This window comes from Hippocampus zosterae, chromosome 8 (genome assembly GCF_025434085.1).
Source record: "Hippocampus zosterae strain Florida chromosome 8, ASM2543408v3, whole genome shotgun sequence".
NCBI classification, from domain to species: Eukaryota; Metazoa; Chordata; class Actinopteri; order Syngnathiformes; family Syngnathidae; genus Hippocampus; species Hippocampus zosterae.
In genome coordinates, this window is record NC_067458.1 from 6630107 (window position 1) to 6652719 (window position 22613).

A 22613-nucleotide genomic window follows, 5' to 3' on the forward strand; every position below is an offset into this window, starting at 1 on the left:
TACATGCTTGTTTGGGAAGTGACTGTCTCAGATTTATGCGGTTGACATGAAATCAAAGAGACGCACTGCCTGGTTTTGCTTTTCCTCTTTTTCCTCATCGAATGAGCTCCCAATAAACATCTGGAAAAGTATGCTTTAAATGGCTCAATTTTGATTCACACGGGTCATGAATATGATGCCATCTTTGTGAAGGCATGAGTTTAACGTGACTATGAGGAATGTGTCATTAGACGTAGTTGACATACCTGAGCTCTCAAATGGGGAAAAGTAGATTCCACTCGCAATATTGTATCTTGAGAGAAAAGGATATCTACTTCAATGTCTGCGCTTTTTTATTTCATTTTTTTTGTCACATCATTTTTGTGGACAACCCAAAACAAATGGATCCTTGCCATCTTGCTTTTCTTTTTATGTTGACATTTTTATAGCTTAGCACGCAGCGCAACAGTACCGGACATGGTGGCATTTCTTTTTCTTGTTCTTCGTCGGTTTCACGGTGAATGGCAAAGACCTTTTGGTGGATCACTGCCACCTTCTGGAATGGAGTGTGGGTCTGGATAATCCTAAACGATCACATTCTCCTATTTGAGGCTATTCTATCCAAAATAAAAATAGAAGTTTAAAACTTAAATCACTGGAACTTCTCCACAAAACCCGCTTTCTGACTCCTCGGTTGTTGTCTTGCCTGACTATGACACAAGATTTTAATACATACTGTGGAGTGTGTAAGTTTTCTAAATTATGCATCTTTTCTGAAAGTCTTATTCCGATGTCAAATAGATCCCTTTCCATTCTACGTCATCATATCATTGGTGCAAAAGAACAGTAGACATACATTGTTTGGCTGGGAAGATTGAAATGGGAAGGTTGTTGCAGTTTTTCTTAATTCCAATAGAAAAAAGCAGGAGCCTGTGGCTGCAGGCTTTTCAACATACATACTGGACCGAGGACGTCAACAGGGATGCCTGCGTTCGCAGTGCTCATTTCATTTCTGGTAAGTTATCACGGCCATTTTGTTTAACGTCTATGTTTTGAAACTTGGAGTAAGCCGTCGGAGAATTGTGGCAAAATGGCCATGGTGTGTTAGTAACGACTGCAGCTTTGAGCTTGCGTCCACACTCGCCACAAGTAACCCAAGTTCTTCATTAGCATTATAGTTTTTTTATGTTTATCTTAGCAATTTACCCCTGGACCTGAGCAACATCAAAATGACTTAACTGCTGGTGTTCGTCTTATGAGCAGGTAAGACAAAAATTAACTAATTTCCGACATTTTTCATGGGGCCGTATACTGAGTGATCGCGTCGCGCAGATCTGTTTTGCGCTCCTCTCAGAAAACCCCGCTGATTTGTTAAGAATGTGTTTGCCCCGTCTATTTTTAGATTTGACGTACAGTGGAATCTCCCATCGCCTCGTTTTCAGTTTGATGGTTTTCATGCAATATTTTAGTTTAGCGGACACCTGGCGGGACAACTCACCTTTGACCATCCACAAAGGGTTGAAAGCTACCTTGCTTTCTTATGTCGACGTGTCACACATCATTTGGATAGGTTTGTGGACATTCAGACATTTCATCAAATTTCTTCGATGCAGAAGACAATGATACAGTGCCAAAATTTGTCGGCTAACCTTGAATAAGGGAAAAGGCAAAGGGGAAGCCTGCCGTCCGTCAGCAGCGATAGTGTGAGAATCTGGGAGCCAAGCAAACGACAGTCAGATGAGAGTAAAACTCTCAAAACGTGAAACTGTGAATCTAAATTGTGATTTCTTATGGTCTGTACATTTCCACGTCACATACTTTAAAGCATCCATCCAGTGGCTCGCAGTTTCTCTGTCGTGTAAACACTGGGTGTCTCCACTAAATACAGATGAATATGTGGCCATGGATTGGACATCGGGTCACTTTGAAACATCCTCCCCGCACTTTTAGTCTGCCTGTGTCCACGTTCTCAAATGCCGCATTCCGATGACACCACTTTTTTGACAAACACGGAAAGGGGTCGATCGCTTCACTACATTCCTCAGACCACCAAAGCACATTCCTCCTCCACCGTTTTGGCTTGGCATTTGGGATGGCAGCCTCTGCAGCAGTAATTCTCTTTCTTGTGATGTCTTTATACAAGGACTCAATACTGAAGAGTTCTTTCAACACAAAGTAGCCCTCTTTCGCTCCTCTCTGAAAATATCCCCCAGTCTACTTTAGCCAAAATCTACTGACCAACCCTTAGATTACATCCCCTAACCAGGCTATATATGCCTCGTGGGCCATACTTAGCCCATCTCTGTTTTAGCGGCCCAAAAAAAGAACAAAAACCAAGCACCTACAAAGCAATTATGGTACACTTTCCACACATTGTGTCAACATTGTACTTTTAAAAAGGTGTCCATCCATCCATCCATTTTCCGACCTGCTTATCCTCACAAGGGTGCTGGAGCCTATTCCAGTTGTCTTCGGGCAGTAGGCAGGGGACAACCTGAACCGGTTGCCAGTCAATCGCAGGGCACACAGCGACGAACAACCATTCGCGCTCACACTCACACCTAGGGACAATTTTGAGTGTTCAATAAGCCTGCTATGCATGTTTTTGGAATGTGGGAGGAAACGGGAGTACCCGTGGAAAAACCACACAGGCCCAGGGAGAACATGCAAACTCCACACAGGGAGGATCGAACCTCTGCACTGTGACCACCGGGCCACCCTTAAACAGGTGTATTATCGGTAATTTAACATATTTATTGCAGTGGCAGGAAAATACTGATGGTATTCTACTAACGTGATTCCCTGATAAATGTTTGGAATGATCTCCTCGTGCGATGGATCGTGTGAACCAAACATAGTTTTGCTTTTAATTTTGAGAACAGAAAACAATGTAATCTAACGAAAAGCACATGCTCAAACACATAAATCCCATGAAAATAGAATTTATGTGTTAAGCGATAAATCCCAAATGTAAAATGAACAGCAAAATGGAAGACGTCATCAGGCGCCGACAGGTATGGCAGCCTCGGTCACACGCTCCCTAGTATTATCCCTGTTTTTGTCATTTTCGTTTGTTTTTGGCGACCCTGAGCGGCTTACTTACACGAGGGAAAAGTTGCTGCGCATTGTGGAGTCTACGCTCGGTCTTTTTTCACCAGCACACGAAAATCCACAAGGTTTTTCGGAGCTAATCGCGAGCGGAGCGGCTGCGCTGTACGGAGCATGGAAACGCCGCCGGAGGAGGGGGAAGCGAGCCGGCGTGCTCGTCAAGCTCCGGCAGCGCGGATTTCGAACCCCGCTCCCATCGATCCATCTTGCTAATCTACGATCTCTGCCAAACAAGATGGATGAACTTCTTCTCCTCACAAAGACCAACAAAACATTTGCACGTTCTGCTGCGCTCTGCTTCACTGAAACCTGGCTCAGTGACCGCCATCCAGATCCCGCGCTACATCTACCCGGCTTCCGCCTTCTCCGAGCCGACCGCGACACGGAGCTATCAGGGAAATCGAAAGGTGGTGGGATTTGCTTCTATATCAACGAAAAATGGTGCACTGATGTCACGAAGCTCGACGCACACTGCAGCCCGGACCTGGAGTCGCTGTCTTTAAACTGCAAGCCATTCTACTCGCCACGTGAGTTCACCTCCTTTTTACTAGTCAGTGTTTACATTGCGCCACCAGCTAACGCTAACACGGCGATACAAACACTAGCCGAACAAGAAAACAAACTCAAACTAAAATACCCAGAGTCACCCCTGATCATTTTGGGCGATTTTAATAGAGCACATCTTAACCGTGAACTTCCCAGATATAAGCCGTACATCGACTGTTTCACCAGAGAAGGCAACATTCTAGACCACTGCTATACAACAATCAAAAATGCATACCGATCGGTCGCCCGTGCAGCATTGGGTCTTTCTGACCACAATTTAATCCACTTAATACCTACATACAGACAGAAACTCAAATGTGTTAAACCGGTTAAGACTGTGAAAAAATGGACAGATGAAGCAAAGCTAGCTCTACAAGAATGCTTAGACTGCACTGATTGGGGCGTCTTTGAAACTTCAACGGGCACACTGGATGAATACACAGACACTGTAACATGATACATCAGTTTCTGTGAGGACATGTGTGTACCAACGAAGTCCTTCCGTTCCTTCAACAATAACAAGCCATGGTTTACTCCCAAACTCAGGCAACTCAGGAAAGAGAAAGAGGCCGCATTTAGAAGTGGAGATCGGGCACTGTACAAACATGCCCGAAACCAATTGACAAAGGAAATTAACATCGCAAAGAGAAGCTATGCAGAGAGGCTGAAAAACCAGTTCTCTGCTAACGACTCTGCATCTGTATGGAATGGCCTGAAAGCAATCACTAACTATAGAATGCCATCCCCCCAAACAGTGAACAATAAGGGTCTTGCTAATGAACTAAACATGTTTTTCTGCCGATTTGAAAAGGACACCCCCATTTCCCACACACACCCACCTCTACCAGAAACCACTCTACCTACCCCCACACCCTCTTTTTCTCCACTACAGATCCACGAACAGGACGTGAGACGGCTCTTCAAGCAGCAAAAGATCAAGAAAGCTCCGGGGCCCGACAAAGTGTCCCCCTCCTGCCTGAAAGTCTGCGCTGACCAGCTGGCTCCGGTCTTCACACAAATCTTCAACAGATCCCTGCAGCTGTGTGAGGTCCCATCCTGCTTCAAACAGTCTACCATCATCCCAGTTCCCAAGAAATCGGCAACATCGGAACTGAACGACTATAGGTCTGTCGCCCTGACGTCTGTGGTCATGAAGTCCTTTGAACACCTTGTGCTGAACCACCTAAAGAATGTCACTGGACCCCTGCTGGACCCTCTCCAGTTTGCCTAGCGGGCAAACAGGTCTGTGGAAGACGCAGTCAACATAGGTCTGCACTACATCCTCAAGCACCTCGACAGCACAGGGGCCTACGCAAGGATTCTGTTTGTGGATTTCAGCGCTGCGTTCAACACCATCATCCCGGAACTCCTCACTCCCAAACTACTCCACCTCGGTGTGTCCCCTACGATCTGCCAGTGGATCCTCAGCTTCCTGACGGGACGGACACAACAGGTGAGACTGGGAGCAACAACATCATCAATACGCACCACCAGCACTGGAGCCCCACAGGGATGTGTCCTCTCGCCACTGCTCTTCTCTCTACACAAACGATTGCACCTCAACAGATCCAGCTGTCAAACTCATAAAGTTCGCAAACGACACCACGGTCATCGGTCTCATCAAAGACGGCGACGAGTCTGCGTACCGCCAACAAGTGGAGCAGCTGGAGCTCTGGTGCGGCCGACACAACCTCGGGCTGAACACGCTCAAGACTGTAGAGATGATCGTGGACTTCAGGAAACATTCTTCTCCTCAGTTGCCCCTCACACTATCCAACTGCCCTGTGTCAACCGTCGAGACCTTCAAGTTCCTGGGAATCACAGTCTCCCAGGACATGAAGTGGGAAGTCAACACCATCTCCATCCTGAAAAGGGCCCGGCAGCGGATGTACTTCCTGAGGCTGCTGAGGAAGCATGGCCTGCCACAGGAGGTGCTACGACAGTTCTTCACGGCAGTCATCGAATCAATCCTGTGTTCTTCCATCACGGTTTGGTTTGGGGCCGCCACAAAAAAGGACAAAATCCGACTTCAACGGACAGTTAGGACGGCAGAAAAAATCGTTGGCACCGCCCTACCCAATCTTGAGGACTTGCACACTGCAAGAATCAAGACAAGGGCACGGAAAATCCTCCTGGATCCCCCGCACCCTGCCCACCACCTTTTTCAGCCACTCCCCTCAGGCAGACGCTACAGATCCATGCGCACCAAATCCAGCAGACACTTAAACAGCTTCTTCCCTCTAGCCATTAACTCCTTAAACAGTCACTGACATAGTCACTCTTCTTGCACCACAAAATGGTACTACAAAACTACTGGTTACTCTAAAATGGTTCAATGATTTTGTTGTTTACGATGATACTAGTGCAGCGTGTTATACCGGAGACAAATTCCTTGTGTGTTCTACATACTTGGCCAATAAAGATGATTCTGATTCTGATTCTGAAGAAATTAGCAATTGAGGCTTGTGATTCCATTCGGGAGGAACAACAGGGAAGCTTTTGAAATCGACTTGATGCAAGCAGCAAATCATCTTGTGACTGTCACATTCAACATTTAGTCCCTGATTATGTGTCAAAAGACAATATTTGTTCCCACAGTGACAAATAAGGTCGCCAAGACTGCATTGCAAATCATTTAGGATTAGAAGATGGTACATTGAGTACTTCCCGTGTTCTCCCAAGTGAAACTTTGCACTCACAGGAGATCAAGGAAGCATTCATGAGAAACTTGGGGCCACTTACACTTATCAGGCCGACACTCGCGGTGGCCGTTTGCAAGTGTGTTGGAAATCTGTATGACACTCCTGAGGGGCCTGAATGAAAACATTAGTTATGTTTACAGTTGTGCCGGCTTTGTCCTTCACGTGGCCTCTAAAGGGCGATAAAGTGAGAGTTACACGATCCACCTTAGGCAGAAATAGGAAATGTTGGTGCGAAGCGCAGCTGTTGCTTGGGTCGACTTGTGCGGCGAGAGGCCTCGGCCTTCCCAGGCACCGCCAAATAAAGAGACTACTGTGTCGTAAACCTGCCAACCCCCCTTCGCTTGCGCCCCGGACCCAATCCCGTCGCACACACACTTTTACTTTTCCAAGGTGTGAAACTGCAGAGGTGGGCAGCATCGCAACAGCTTGAGGCACAGATGAGACGACAGTTGCTGATGGCAAGAACATTATTTGCGCAAAGTTGCTGGATTGGGGTTCTTGTGTGCAATCAAAATGTGTCAAGTTGCCTGGCAGAGAATGGACGCGGCATACATGACGGATGATTCGCGACTAAACATCGTAGACGCACGTTGGGCAAATAAATGACGGCATCCGAGACGTCTCGCCCGCGCGAATGACAGCGCACATTCGACATCCGCCTCCAGTTTTACCTGAGCGGGTTCATACGCCCGGCGCTTCACGGGAGGTGAAGAGCAATTCCGTGAGCTGTAAGCAGCCGAGATGACTCGCAAAACAAAATCCTGGGGAATATGAAAGAAGAAAACATGATCGTAACCCTTCTGGCACCCACTCATATTCCAAACTCTACACTAACTGTCAAGCTGGAATATTTGGCAAGTATAAGGCCAACATAAGAACCGTTTTCAATATGCCACAGAAATTTACTCACACGGTAACAGACAACATGCTGCAAAGGTAGAAATGAAATTTGAATGGGATGGGACAAATTCTCTCCGAATGTGCTTAAATCAACAGCAGGTTGGAGTTGAACATCATATGTGATGAATGTTGCCCACTCTGAATCCATTGCTGCCTGCTCGTCCAAGACAGGGGATCCCTTCCCAAGGTTTCCCAAAGTGTGTTTTCACCGGGCTTTTCCTGGGCCAGATGATGGAGTTAGACCAGAGGAGGCTGTCAATTCTGTCAACTGTGGGCTTGTGACGCACCTTTGACTTTTTTCTGATTCAAGGTTATAGCAGGGATAGACAAATGCTGGGAAGGACCACCATCTTTTTTTTTTTTTTTTTAATCACTGCTACTAATGACGGGAATTTGAAATCTGATTGGTTCAAGGAACAGTCCCATTGCTATTGACATGACAAAATATGGAGGTTGAAATATGATTGGACAAAAAAAAAACATCCACAAATGCCCACTGGAGGTAGTGCAGTTAAGAGAAGCACTAGGAAATGAAGAGAATAGACTGTTGGCAAAAGATGGCGACCAGTCCAGGAGTTTCACTGCCATTAGGCCTGAGTCAGCAGATAAACTCCAGCACACACTCAAACCAAATGAGGATGTGCGCGATTGAATTCTAAACTTCACTTTGTACACCAGATTTGTAATGGAATAGAGTAATGTTGCCGGGAGGGCGGGGAGGTCATTGTGAAGATTGTTGGACGGAACATGGCGAGTTCACCTTATTCTTCTTGAAAGTACAAACTGAAGGAAAGAAACAAGGCCATCTTGTAGTTGCAGGCAAAAGGTTCACTCATTTTGTCTACATTCCTGTAAAGGGTAAGAATCAAGTCAAAAATGTTCTATGCAATATTTGCCCCCACACTGTATTGTGGTTAATGTTGCGTTTGTAGAACCTAAATGAAGCAGCAAAGATGGTTGAAAATGGGTAATCCACCCATTTTCACGATCTCAGGAGGCTGCCATTGTGTCACTGTCGACTGAAATACGACATCAAGGTGCCCTCGGGCTCATCTTGCAAACGTCGCATGACCAAACCCAGAAAACGGGTGAGCCATGATGGTTGTAACTGAATGTTTGGATTGACTTCCCTCTTAAGACAATATGCCCAACCATATCCCTCGGTAAGATGCAGCACGCAGCAGACCAGCGGTTCTCAAAGTATGGTACCGTAGTTCCCTGGAGAAATAATCAAAACAATCACTGCCTGTTGGGAGTTGTTCAGTTGTATTTCACTTTTAAGTTTAATACAGAATCTTTAAAGAACTATTTGTTTTTAAGGTATGGTTTTTGCGATTGTGTGCCCCGCCTCCATGCCACAAGACAGCTGGGATAGGCTCTAGCACACCCTGCGACGCGCGTGTGTGTGTGTGTGTGTGTCTGTGTCTGTGTGTGTGTGTGAGTGTGTGTTTTCAAACTGTGAAAAATGTTACAGTGGATAATAATACTATTGAAATATTCATTTTCATTCATTCATTTTCCGAACCGCTTTTATCCTCACAAGGGTCACGGGGATGCTAGGAGCCCAGCTGTCTTCGGGCAGTAGGCAGGGGACACTCTGAATCGGTTGCCAGCCAATCGCAGGGCACACAGAGACAAACAACCATCCACGCTCACATTCACACCTAGGGACAATTTTAGAGTGTTCAATCAGCCTGCCATGCATGTCTTTGGAATGTGGGAGGAATCCGGAGCACCCGGAGAAAACCCACGCAAGCCCGGGGGAGAACATGCAAACTCGATCGAACCCACGACCACTGTGAGGTCGACGCGCTAACCACTGGACCACCGGGCCGCCCACTATCTAATATTGAATAATAAAAACTCATTCAAGGCAGATTTTGTACAATTATATACCATAATGTGATGGTGTGCCTAATGTTGTGGCCAATGTGTGCATTTTGCACCATTGCTCGAAAACAAAATGCCACTCAACTAAATCAAATCCCTGCCTGAAAAGATTGCACACTGCAATCCGGAGCACCGATCGAAGTTGGTTGTATATTGCAGCAAAACAGCCCAATATACAACTCTCTCTTTAATTACAGCCGCGTGTTCAATCAGAAAGCATAAAACTCCCAGTGGACAGGTGGCGTATGTCCATGAAGCCTCCGAGGATTGATGCACCCGCGTTCCAGCACTTCCTGAGTTGGCAGCCCACGACACGGCAAAAAGTGATGGGTTTTTATGATATCTTAAGGAGTCTTCTTTGTAAGACAGCCCACTACTGCTTTCATAGAAATCTTTCCCTCTGTGGCCCCATCTACAGACTGATCAATTTATACACTGCTGAGCCGCCTCCTTTTCGCCCATTTTGTCATAGTCAAATTTCATATTTTGAAGGATCTTTTCTTTTACGGGGAAAATGTCAATAAACTTGAACTACTATCCTGCTCTTATTTAGTGTTTCATTGTACCAAAAAGCTTCGGGCACATTTAAGTTTCTGTAGTTAGCAGAACTGTTTAAATGTTATCTATTTTTATGTGACGACGAAAATATATTGTGATGCGCTGCATTGATTTAGAACATAACCATGTCTCCATACGAAGAAGAGGCGCCAAATTTATGAATCCTTTGCACAACTCCTTTAATTGAATTTTCCAAATCTCACGGCACACACAAATAATCAATAGCTGCTGCTGTGTGGGACTTGCCTCAGAATTATTAGGGCTGTGCTTTTTTCCATTTTGTAGTCATCAGCAGATACAGGCACAGTGGGTATTTGTAATGCAGGAACAATACCTGAAGGATTTATACCTGCTCAAAGTCTTATTGTTTGCTGAAAGTGACTTTTTCAGAATGCTCGCTGAGACTTCTGTTCACATCAAAGAATGGCTGTAAGCACTGCTACCACTGCATCCCTTCGGATTTGTCGAATGGGGTCTAAATATTTTCATGGATTTACTTGACTGCCACGACAGCGTGCGTTGTAGCCTGAAGTTTAGCCTTTTTCTTTTTCCACAATCAAACTGGAATAGTTTCCAGCAGTAGGACCCTCATGATGCCTGCCCAATCTCGACCCCAAAATACAAAAGAGTAACTTTTACAATGGGGTTGACTATTCCAAGTAGATTGTGCCTCTTATTCACAAATGTCAGTTCATGGGTTGGTACAAAATCAAATTTGTCTCCGCCATTTGGTAAACTGTAAATTCGTTACACTCTTCATGTAGAAGAGCCACGAGCCGAAGCGAGCTGAATGAGTCTCTTCTTAAAGAAATGTAAAAATTCGGCCTTCGGGCCTAATGTTGCTAGGTCTAAATCGAGCGGGACACAACTTGCATTCAGCATAGATGCTAAGAAGTGACATGATATCATTTTGTCTTAAATTGTTTTCCATCACAAAGAGAGAGAACAACAGTTTGAAAATGTATTTTGGATCCTCCAAACAAGGTTGAGTCTACGAAGGAAAGCGTTTTTTTTCTGTTGATCTACTCATCAAGTGCTATTTCACAAATAAACAGCACCAGGAAATCTGACGGTCTCCACATATTTCATTTCCAGCATGCCTTTGATTCAGCTTTCTTTACGTAATTAATCTGACAGTCGGCTAATTTTGCATGGTGATAAACCTCTGCTGATGCTACATTTTTTTTAAAGCTTCCACTTTACAGCTTTTGCACTGATCCCATCGGCTGATCGCATCTCAGGATCCGGCAACTTTCAATTATCGCTTGTTTGCTTAAAATGCATGTTTCAAAAAACAGAAACCCAGTTCCACTCGGTTGCTCTCCGCGTTAACATTGTGACGTCTGTTGTTTTAAGGAGGTTCATGCAAAAGAGATAAATTTCACAGATTCACCATGTGACAAAAATGTGACATTCCTGGGGTGTGGATTCACAATGCATCATGTATGATTCGGCTCTCTTACTGGAACGAATTAACATAATTTCTAACAACCTTGTCGGAAAACAAGCTTGCCGTCTGACAATCGGCCCTATTCACTTTCCACCATTCACTATTGTAAGATTGGATCACAAGAATTGCTTTGCTGCAGGCATAATATGTGCCTAAAATAATCAAATTAATTCTTTCCCCGGGAAATCTGCTCACTAATGTGTTGGTGTAACCAGAGAAAAATGTTGTTTTTCTCCAAAGGTCGTAGAAAACATAATTGTCTTACTCAAACAAGCATCCACTGATGTGACTAACGGCAAATGCCAAAAGATGTGGCGAGAGGTAGTCGCGAGGGGGAAGTCGTTGGGAAATCGAATGCGCCTTGTGACTCCATCTGTGTGTTCAGGCTGACCCTGAAATCAAGTGAGTACATGGAACAAAATGTTTGAACTGATCTGAGACCCGGCTCAAACATCACGGTCACTGATGGGAGCAGCGCGGTCACCTAACCGTTAGCGTGGCTCACAAATCTGAGGCTCGGGGTTCAAATCGAAGCCCGGGCTCTCCTGTGTGCCATTTGTATGTTCTCCCTGTGCTTGCGTGGATTTTCTTCAGCCATAAAGGGGTCACCTAACTGAGAGAGAGCTACTGCTTTGGTACTGGCTCATGCAAAGGGCTACCAGTTGGATGCACACTTCTGAAATAAAGGCATTCAAATTATTATAAATATGCTGTTATTAATACTTAATTATGATTATGTTAATTTATCACGATGATCGACAATGATTTAACATGATAGGAAACAAATCAATATTAATCCTATCTCTAAAAAAAAAATCGGTGTATGTATTTTTTTTTATTTTTTTTAGACACTCAAACTTGATTTTGTCAATACACGACAAATTCATGTGAATAATTTAAGGTCAACTTCAGAAGCTTACAAACACATTCTCTGTGCTCGGCGCTTCCATGGGAAGTCATGTGGTCATTTCTTAATTGGATTGTCTGACCTTTTCTTTGCTGACGTGCTTCTTTTCATTTTGAGCTTGCCGCTTGTTGTCAATGAAATCACAGCTGTTGTTTGAAAGATGTCAGATCAATAACGTGGGTGGACACATGTTCTTTCGATGACCCAAACTTTTCTCTGATGTTCTGTGTCAGTTTTTTTTCCCCCAGTCCTGGCATGGAAGAACAAACTGAGCCCACGGTCCCAGCAGGTGTCTGCTTGCAGTCAAACACAGATCAATTCAGTGAACTGTCAGCTCTTAAGAGCTTTGTTTGTGAATACAGTAATCCCTCGTTTATCGCGGGGGTTACGTTCCAAAATGAACCAGTGATAGGTGAAATCCGTGAAGGAGTGAGCTTTATTTTTTTTACCGTTATTATACAATACTGAACTATGTATACAATGAAACCAAAGACCAAAACCTGCTTTCAGGCCTAAGCACAAAAAAAAACGTTTTCAACAAATAACTATAATAGTTTTTGGAAAAACTGTACTGTTGACACGTGGCACCGCCGACACGTTCTGATTTAAAGGGTTAAACTGCACACACAAAAAAATCTGTTAAACTGCGAAGCCGCGGACGTTTAAACCGCGTTAGAGTGAGGGATCACTGTAATCCAAAACAAACTGTTGTGTCCATGAATGTGAGGACGACGACTTGTATGCCACCTGCTTTTATTCCAACTGCCAAAACAGGTGAAAGCATTCACTTAACTTATACTTGGGGATACTGCTGCCACATTTAATGTGCTATATTTAACACTCCCGACCCCCTTATGGAACCTGGACAATTTCCCAACTAACAAAAAAACACACACAAAACAAGGGCTGAGCAAAACCAGATAGACTGTCAGTTTACCTGCTTAGCCTTGTGGGTTATTCTGCCACACAATGAGCTAAGCACTTGTTAAGCTCTTAACATTAAAAGTCAGTAACGTAATTGTCCAAATAAGGAGGCCAAAGCTGGACGGGGGTTCTGGTTCCTTGGGCGCAGCTGGTTCACCTTGTTCTTGAAGATGCCTTACCGATGTTCACAGTCCTTGTCAAAGTGATCATGATCCGCTACCGCGCCTCCATTCATGCGTTGCTGGTGATGCCACTCTCCTGCGGTGGCTGGCATGCCAACATGGCTCGTCAGCCTGACAAAAGGCGGCCAATCTTGTAGCCATCCAGAATGAGGTCAATTTGTGTGAGCGGCTGACCCAATCTGATACAGTCACTGCGGGTCGCTTCACTCGGCGCTAATCATCAAAACACCGCTTCATACTCTGCTACAGATCTGCAACCCTGCTGCCCGGGGAGGGTGCCAATGCATGAAGTCGGTTGGAGGGGAAGCTGCAGTTCATGTCCCAGCGTGAGAGTGGCTGGGGAGGCTCCAGTTGTTGCGTGTGGTGTTGCTCTGTAGTGCAACAAACTTCACTCTCGTGCAGAGGGGAAAGGAAGGCCATCCACCAGGTGAGCTCTCAATCCATTTTTCAGAGTTTGGTTAAAACTCTCCACATGGCTGTTGGCATGGGGCTGATACAAAGCTATTCTGAAATGTTTAATTCCCCTCCCCTTTGTGAAACCTGCAAAATCTGCTGAGATGACCTGAGGTCCTTTTCCGGCCGTGATAACATATAAGGTATACCCCAAAAAGCAGAACAGGGAGGACACGACTTCCATGATGACTTTTGTCATGACTGACCCAGCATGCAGCACCTCGGGCCACTTGGAGTATAGGTCCTACGCCACCAGGAGGAAAATATCCACCTGTGTTTGAGTATAGGGACTGGTCGGTCATGCCAAGGGCTGCTGAGGAGAAGGTGAAGTTTGACCAGTTTTCCCACCGGTGAGGCACACTGTACAGTCATTGACAGTGGTCATCACTGTCAATGCCTGGCCATGAGACCAGGCCCCTGCAGCTGTCTTTACCCTCACAGGTGTCCCTCGTGAACCATGGTTAGAATGTGTGGCCTCAAGGTGTATGGATCCACAGTACAAGGCCCCCGAGCAACAAATGTAGGGCTTCGGAAGTCAAAATGAGTGAGTACTGACAAACAGGGGTGCTGTGTTTTGAGTCGGCGGATGGCAGCTCAGCATGCTGGCCACCCAAAAAAAAAAAAATATATATATATATATATATATATATATATATATATATATATATATATATATATATATATATATATATATATATATATATATATATATATATATATATATATATATATATATAACCAGGTGAACATGTTCTCCCCGGGCCTGCGTGGGTTTTCTCCGGGTGCTCCGGTTTCCTCCCACATTCCAAAAACATGCATGGCAGGCTTATTGGACGCTCTAAATTGTCCCTAGGTGTGATTGTGAGCGTGGATGGTTGTTCGTCTCTGTGTGCCCTGCGATTGGCTGGCAACTGATCCAGGGTGTCCCCCGCCTACTGCCCGAAGACGGCTGGGATAGGCTCCAGCACCCCCCGCGACCCTAGTGAAGATTAAGCGGTTCAGAAAATGGATGGATGGATGGATGGAACTTTACTTAGATGCTTGTAGTGAAGGCTTCCTTGTTTAACAAATGTAGCACTGTCACTTTAAGAGCCACACTAGATCAAAACACGCGGGAACATATGCAGCGTGTGAGAATCAGACCAGAAAGGGTGACATGCACGTAAAGGAGGGTAGTCGCTGAACTGTGCCCACTGCTTGTCCCAACTTGATACACCCATGATCGTCCTCGTAACCCTGGCGATATTCAGGTAATTGGTAACTAGTTTACCATGACGCATGTTAGGTGTTTATTTTGGACAAATGATTAATTAGTTGAATGGTATTTGTAGAGCACAATATCTGGAGTGGTTTGGGTTGGAGTTGAAATCTACCACTAGTGAGTCGTGTGAACAGCTGTACAGCGTAAGTGTTCACAATGTTATAAGATGTAAATATGTTTTTTTACTGTAAATTATATGAACTGTGTTATCTGTTCTTTAGAGGGGAGATCATTTGTGTTTGACCACGTGCTTTGTACACACCCAACACACCGGAACATATCGAGTAAGTGTGGCTGCATCTCAAAACATTGGGTTGTAATGATTATTTGTTCTGCACTAAGAAGTATTGTGGCTTGTAAATAATGTATTTTTATTTCTGTTTTCCTATTAAGCAAGCCACTGCTGTTGTCTATTGTGGCGTAACTGTCTGTACTCTGTTAAATGATTTTCTTTGATCTCTTAGATCCCTTTTCGACCTCTTTTAAAATTCAGTTAACATCTCAGTCTTTCATCTTAATGCTGAACAATTTTTCATTGTTCAGTCGGGAATAAAGCCCACCTAAAAATTATTTTGTGTCCAGTCCAGTCTTTCCAAAGACCCGGCTACATATATATATATATACACACACACACACACACACACACACAGACACACAATCCTACATGTCCTGTTGTAATATGATCACACAGCTACATTGCCACAGCAAGGAGTCACGGGGTCCTCTCGCACATTGACAGAACATGCATCTTAGACAAACATATTCATTTTACTACGGGAAAGTTTAGTCGAGGTCCCATTTTGAAAGCTGAAAGCTTAAACTCAACAGATTGTCTCTCTCCCTCTTCAAAAAACAATTCTGCAAATCATGCTAATTTTGAATAAATGTACCTGTAATCTGATTAGGTGGCGTTTCTTTCTAAAACCTTCATGAATTACGAACACAACAGAGTTATATCCTGAATATCCTACGCCGGTACATGTATTCCGTTACTCCCCAAGTCTTATAAATGCATGAATTGTTTGACTTTTCTAAAGCAAAGACATCCTTTCGCAACGGCCTCAATATGAGGCACTGAGACATCTGCTCCAAAACCAATGGGACAGACCATGAGGCATTTGAAAACAAGCAGAACACAAGAACATTTGACAAAATGAAAAATAGGAAGCTGAAATGCTTTGCCTCTGGCTGTGGAACTAAAATGTGCTTAACTAACATTTAATGGAGACGTAATTAACTCACACAAATCGAACTTTTGTTATTATTGACCCAAATTGCTCGAGTATGACACACATTTGGATGGAAAACGACCCCATCACGAAGAAAAAAATAATAATCTGTGTTCAAAAGCTGAAGAACTCATGAATTATGCGGTCCCAATTTGCTGGTATCCATGGTCTAAATATTCAGACACATATTTTTTTTTGTGGAAAGAGAAGTTCCCTTACTGAGCCGAAAGTTATGGTTGTCAAGCCTTGAGCCCACAGATCTGAATAACGTACTAAAATATAGCACGTCACTTTGAAGCTGTGTGATAGGAAGTCTAAGTCGTCAGCGTAATTCATGAATGTGGATAGCACACATTTTGATGTTGGCAAAAGAAAAAAAAAAACTAATGAAACTCTTGAGGAGAAATGAGCACATAATCCATGCGTTGCATTTTTTGGGAACGTCAACCTCCACAAAATGGCCACCACATAAGCACATCCTAATGTGTGTAGTATTCGATCATGATCCATACAAAGAGGGGAAGAAAAGACCTGGATATGCACTGAGGTTCTAAAGGCCATTAAGCAATTTTCCTCTGAGGACGCCGTCATTTTTTTACTTCTTTATTTGATAGGGACAGTGCAGTCAAACATAATTAAAAACTTGCGGCTGACGTGGTGCATATCGAGTTTATAGCTGGTGCTAATTCTCAACTTCAATCCACAATGCTTGATGAGCAATGAAAATTATGTTATAGTTGAACTGAAAAACAAAGATATTGCAAGCAAATGGTTCACTATATTAACAATAGATGCTCGTGGACGTCTGCAATTCATTAAGGATCATGATTGGACCAGCCCGCGAATAGCAAAAATCTGCATGTAATTGACATCCTTTTCAAATGCATGGGGATGGGGTGGCCCATTTGTTATTTTCTTGAACCAAAATGGCCCCACTCCCCAACAAAAACAAAGCCCTCTAAAATACTGAAAAGTATATTTTTTAAATCTACACTGGAGTAATTGGAAAGCTAATCCTGTATGCCGTAATAAGCTGAAATGAACATTTGGCCGTGGAGTGGCTGTCGCCGTCGAGAACGTACTTATTATGTCATACGCTTGCGTAGAACGAGCAGACACACGGCCAAACAAAGACATGCACACATTCGCACACACAGAGCGTGGTGAAATAAAGTGTGGGACAATATCGATGCAATCTGTGGGCCCAAGTGGTATACAGTAAATGAAACGATCGGTTTCCTTTACAGGCCGGGATCAAGAGAAAAAAAAAGGAGCAGGCTTGGCCAATTGGGAGCCAGGAAGCTAGAGTATCTTGTGAGTGGACTGAATTGTTGACAACTGTGGAACTGTCAACCAAGATAATACTGTATTTAGCAGCCCACACATCAGCCATCACGAGATTGACCAGTGATATTCATCGAAGCAGGAGAGCCCTTACCTATGTCCACCTGAAACAACAAACACACGCGACACAAGCAGCGCGTCGGGATATTTCACTTGGGTGAGGCGGGCCCGGGCGGGAGTTAAATATTTATATCCAGGTTGGGTTTAAATATTTGTCAACCGTGGGCATGTGAAGCCCTTTGTGACTCTTTTGTGACATATAAGTAATGGGACTTGAAAAATGTTTCTGCTAAAGAATGATTACAGTAACTGGAGCCCCCACCCCCCACCCCAAAAAAAAAAAATCAGCTCCTAATGTTCTAAATTTAGCACAGACATAGGGTAAACTTTCCATTAGGTGGTTCTGTAATGTATGTATTCAACACTATACAAAACCAGAAGAGTTTGATTGTGACTGTAAAATGTTTTTTATCTGATTGAATGATCAAAAATGATTTTTTTTTAAAAACCCTGTCTTGCTTAGAAAAAAATACCAGTGACTGTAGAGCCTGTCTAATATGACCAAGAAGAGGTCATTCTGGAGAAAGTCTAACCATGAAGAAGCAGATTAATGAGCTATTTCAAATCAAAAGGGGGATTTTGCCATAAAATCTCAATGAGGCACCAAAGTGGTGACTTCCCAAATACAAATGTGCCCTTTGAGAAGGGAGGTGAGAGATATTTTGTGTTTGTTGTATCTAAGACCCTCTAAGGAAAGACCCATGAAGCCTAAATTTCTCATTGTGACAACTCAAAAGTGAAAGTGTGTTTCTGTGGTGGTTTGAATGTACGTTGTTCATTTTAACTTGAAAGAAAGGAGTTAAAGTTAGCTTGGCTGGAATTCTTTTCCTCTGAGGTTCCCTTTACGGAACCTCCAAGGAAAACACTACCAGCTTCTGCAAAGATACAGTCCAAAAAATTGTATAAAACAATCATAAATATTGTTGAACCCACGTACACTTTTTGCTTTTTGATATTCTATGAGAAAAACTATGATGATTGGTCAATTAATTTATCATTTTCACCATTTGGGCGGCCCGGTAGTCCAGTGGTTAGCACGTCGACTTCACAGTGCAGAGGTACCGGGTTCAATTCCAGCTCCGGCCTCCCTGTTTAGAGTTTGCATGTACTCCCCGGGCCTGCTTGGGTTTTCTCCGGGTACTCCGGTTTCCTCCCATGTTCCAAAAACATGCATGGCAGGCTGATTGAACACGCTAAATTGTCCCTAGGTTTGAGTGTGAGTGCGCATGGTTGTTCGTCTCTGTGTGCCCTGCGATTGGCTGGGAACTGGTTCATGGTGTCCCTGCCTACTGCCCGAAGGCAGCTGGGATAGGCTCCAGCACCCCCCGCGACCCAAGTGAGGATTAAGCGGTTCGGAAAATGAATGAATGAATAAATTTTACCATTTGATGTTCTAAAACGGTCGAAAAGTTGCTTTCTCTACATATAGCGAGCTCTTGGTGCCTCTTCAGCTCTTCTTTCAGGTGTCTCGATGCAGACAGCGAATGTTCCTGTTCACTGTTGCCCTCTGTTGGCCACAAAATACATGAAAATTAGAAAATTAGGAATATGCACGTCTCCGAGTGAGAATCTATTAAACGCGTGTGCGCGCACACACACACACACACAATGCCTTCCTGATAAAAACTATTGTGAAAGGAAAAGCCATGTCAGGGGTGAGTATTTATGTACTAAAGCCATCATCCCTCCATCGAAAGAGCCAATGATTTGTAAAGGCCTTTTTAATGAGATGAGACATTTCCGCCAATTTGAAAGATTTAATACCAAAGGACGGTTTTGTCTTATGAACATTTCCTCTAGCTCTTTCCTGGCCTTGATGAATGCATCCTGCGATTGCTCCAATGTGGACCACAAAGAGTCCAATCTGGTCAAAGCAAAAAGGAAAAGATGGTAAAACAGTGTGACATCGGCTGAGTGCACCTTGTTCCACATGACTGGATGCCAGTTTAAAATTGATAAGAGGCCTAACTGTTACACTAAAATGCATATTGTCTAATTCTTTGATTTACACAAATTATAGTTGTTTTTTATTGCCTGTAACAGGAAATGAATTAAGATGTTGAAGTTGAGGTGCTCATTTTGCTGTTTAATGTCGCTCAACTGTCATGAGCAGAAATTCCAGTCCACACAAGAATTTTTAGATTCATACAATAAATGTTTGGGTTGTAAAAATGAAACAGATAGCATCTTTAAGATGATCAAAGCCAGAAAATCATTCAGTATTAAAAATAACACATTCTAATATTATTAATTGTAATTTGTACAAATGTTATTTCAGACATGTATCAATTTGGTAGCCCTTCACACAATCAGGACACATGAAATAGCTCTCACTCTCAAAAAGGTTGGTTTCCCCTGGTTTAGAGTGTTCCATTAACCTGCCATGCATATTTCTGGAATGTGGGAGGAAACCGGAGTACCTGGCGAAAACCCACGCAGGCCCGGGAAGAACATGCAAATTCCACACAAGGGAGGCCAGAGCCCTGCACCTCTGCACTGTGACGCTGACGCCCCTTACCAGTTGACCACCAGGCCACCCACAACAATGTGTTTGGTACAAAGTACAGATGAGTGCAAAAATATGTACTTTAGACTGAATAAACACTCGTACTAGTTGCAGCCATATAATATGTTCCATTTGTGACTAACGTACAATCAGTATCACTCAATAGAATAAATGCAATGACCCATTTCATAGTTCTGTCCATCACTGGTGACCTTCTACGTTTACATTTCCCTAAAATAAAACCCTGCTGTGCTTCAGAGGACCCGAGTATGACAAGCAAGCGAGCACAATGAATATGCTGTCAATTTAGCTCATGAAATGTATTCTTGACTTCACTATGAAATTAAAAACTAATGCTTATCTTGATGGATGGGCCAGACACCAAATGTCTGCCTTGGCTAAGGAAATGGTTCTTGTGTTAAGTGGTCCTAACGCAACTATTTTTAGTGCTATGTAAATCATTCATAATTTGGCAAGGGACGAACCCCTGCCATTTCTTGTCTCCTGTCATTAAATTCTGATATGTCATTTTGTCCTGTACATCAGGAGAGTGTGTCAATTGAAATATGGCAACTCATAAAATGCAGCTCTCTGAAAAGTCTTTAAATCGATGCACTGGCTTCATCAACAGGTAACGAAAAGACTAACTTACACTCTGTTCGTGGTGCAGCTTTTTGAGGTGTGGTGACCTCAGCCTGTTCAATATAAACCACATGGATTTTACAAGCAGCAAGAAAATTCATTTAGTGGAGACTGACTGCAACTTGGTCACTGGTGTTTGATGAAGAATCAATGTGGAAAATGTATGGTTCTATAGAAATGTGCCAATCCTTGAGGGTGTTGATGCAATCTGTAGCACTTTCGTCGTCTTCCAAAAACGTCCACACAGAGCTCACAAAACATGTCTTTGAGTGTGCGCCAGTGAAAGCGCGCGGCAACTGGCGTTGCGTGCAACATTTCCACGCAATATTTGTTCCGGCCAAAAATCTCCACTAGATGGTAGCAGAACACAAACGGTGAAACTGCTTAATGGAAAATACAGTACAGTACTATAGGCTTTAACACAATCAACCATGCACATCGATGACTCTATTTTCACCATGTTTGAAGCAGTTTGGTACCACTTTTGATATGCTAGTAGGATACTTCCGTTTTCAACAAACATTTAGTATAAGTCAATTGTTTGCTTCTCACGGGCACTGGAAGGCGATTGTCATTCAGGAAAGAGAAAAGCCATGAAATAAATACATTAGCACAGCACCCAGTGGTGATCTTTTTTTCGTGCTGTAAAAGTGTCTTGTATCAATCGACAGACAGCCTTATAGATTGAGTTCATAGTTTTCAAAAAACAAAAACAAAGCTTTTTGTCTTGAGGACCTGACAGTTCTCATGTTCCTGTTTGTTTTCGGTTTCAGTTTCCGGTGGGAGTAGTGGGCGGTTCCCCCCAACGCAGCACCTGTCACGCGTTACCATCAGTGGACTACTTCAGGACTGCTAGACAAACAACTTTCTGTTGGATTATTTGTCTTGTTTGCATCTTATGTAAAAAGTGCTTATTTTCTCGACTCCCGATTCTTGATGATTTCATTTTGGTTTGCCTTGCATTGTAAGTAGTGTCCTTATTGTTTTGTTTAATGTAATTTTTTGCAATTGACTTTTTCTTGTCTTTTGGTGACGAGCTATTTTCGTTATTTTCCACTTCCTTCTGCAAGTGCCTTTTGTTCGTTTTTTCCCCCCACGGCTTTGTGTTTTTCTGTAATTACGTTTTTTTCCATTTATTTTTAAAAATAAGATTATTTTGTCTCGATCTACATTTGTGGGATCTGGAAACTGACAGTATAATTCGACCATGGATCCCGCAGACTGGAACAAAATCAAGGAAGCTTTGGTCAGCCAAGAACAAATGATGGGACAGCAGGTGGCCACAATCGTGGAACTCCGTGATGCGGTCACCCTTCTGGCCCACCAGTTGGAGGAAATGGGTTCCCGGATTGAGAAAATGAGTACCCGAGGGGCATCACCCTCAGATCCTTGTACTGCCCCCGTCGGGGTGTGCCCACCCCCGGTCATATCCCAGGAACCCAATCTACCCCATCTGTCTCGCTATGGTGGTGAACCAGGACTTTGCAGGCAGTTTGTACACCAGTGTTCATTAATTTTCGATCAGCAACCGTCCGCCTACTCCCAAGACAGTTCCAAGGTTGCCTTTATTATGAGTCTCTTGACTGGCAAGGCTGCTTCTTGGGCTTTGGCTGTGAGCAAAGCACGACCGACAATCCAGTCATCTTTCTCTGACTTCATAACTGAATTCCAGTGTGTGTTTCACCATCCGGTCAAAGGAAAAGAAGCTGGAAGACAATTACTTGATTGCGTGCAGGGTAGTCAGTCTGTGGTGGAATACTCGATCACATTTCGCATTCTGGCTCTCCAGAGCGGCTTTAATGACTGCGCGTTGCGCAGCATTTTTCGCCGCGGATTAAATTCCAAGTTGAAGGACAAACTGGCAGTACATGATGACTCTACTAATTTAGATGACCTAATTTCACTAGCCATTCGACTGGATAATCGCATGAATGAGAGACGCCGCGAACGTAAGCTAGATCACACCCGAGCA

General features: G+C 43.7%; 1 protein-coding gene across 1 annotated transcript in view; it reads left to right on the forward strand.

Annotated features, from left to right (window-relative positions):
* The window catches only part of alg6 (ALG6 alpha-1,3-glucosyltransferase), a 273870-nt gene that overhangs the window by 24981 nt on the left and 226276 nt on the right, over positions 1 to 22613 (forward strand). The window lies entirely within an intron of this gene.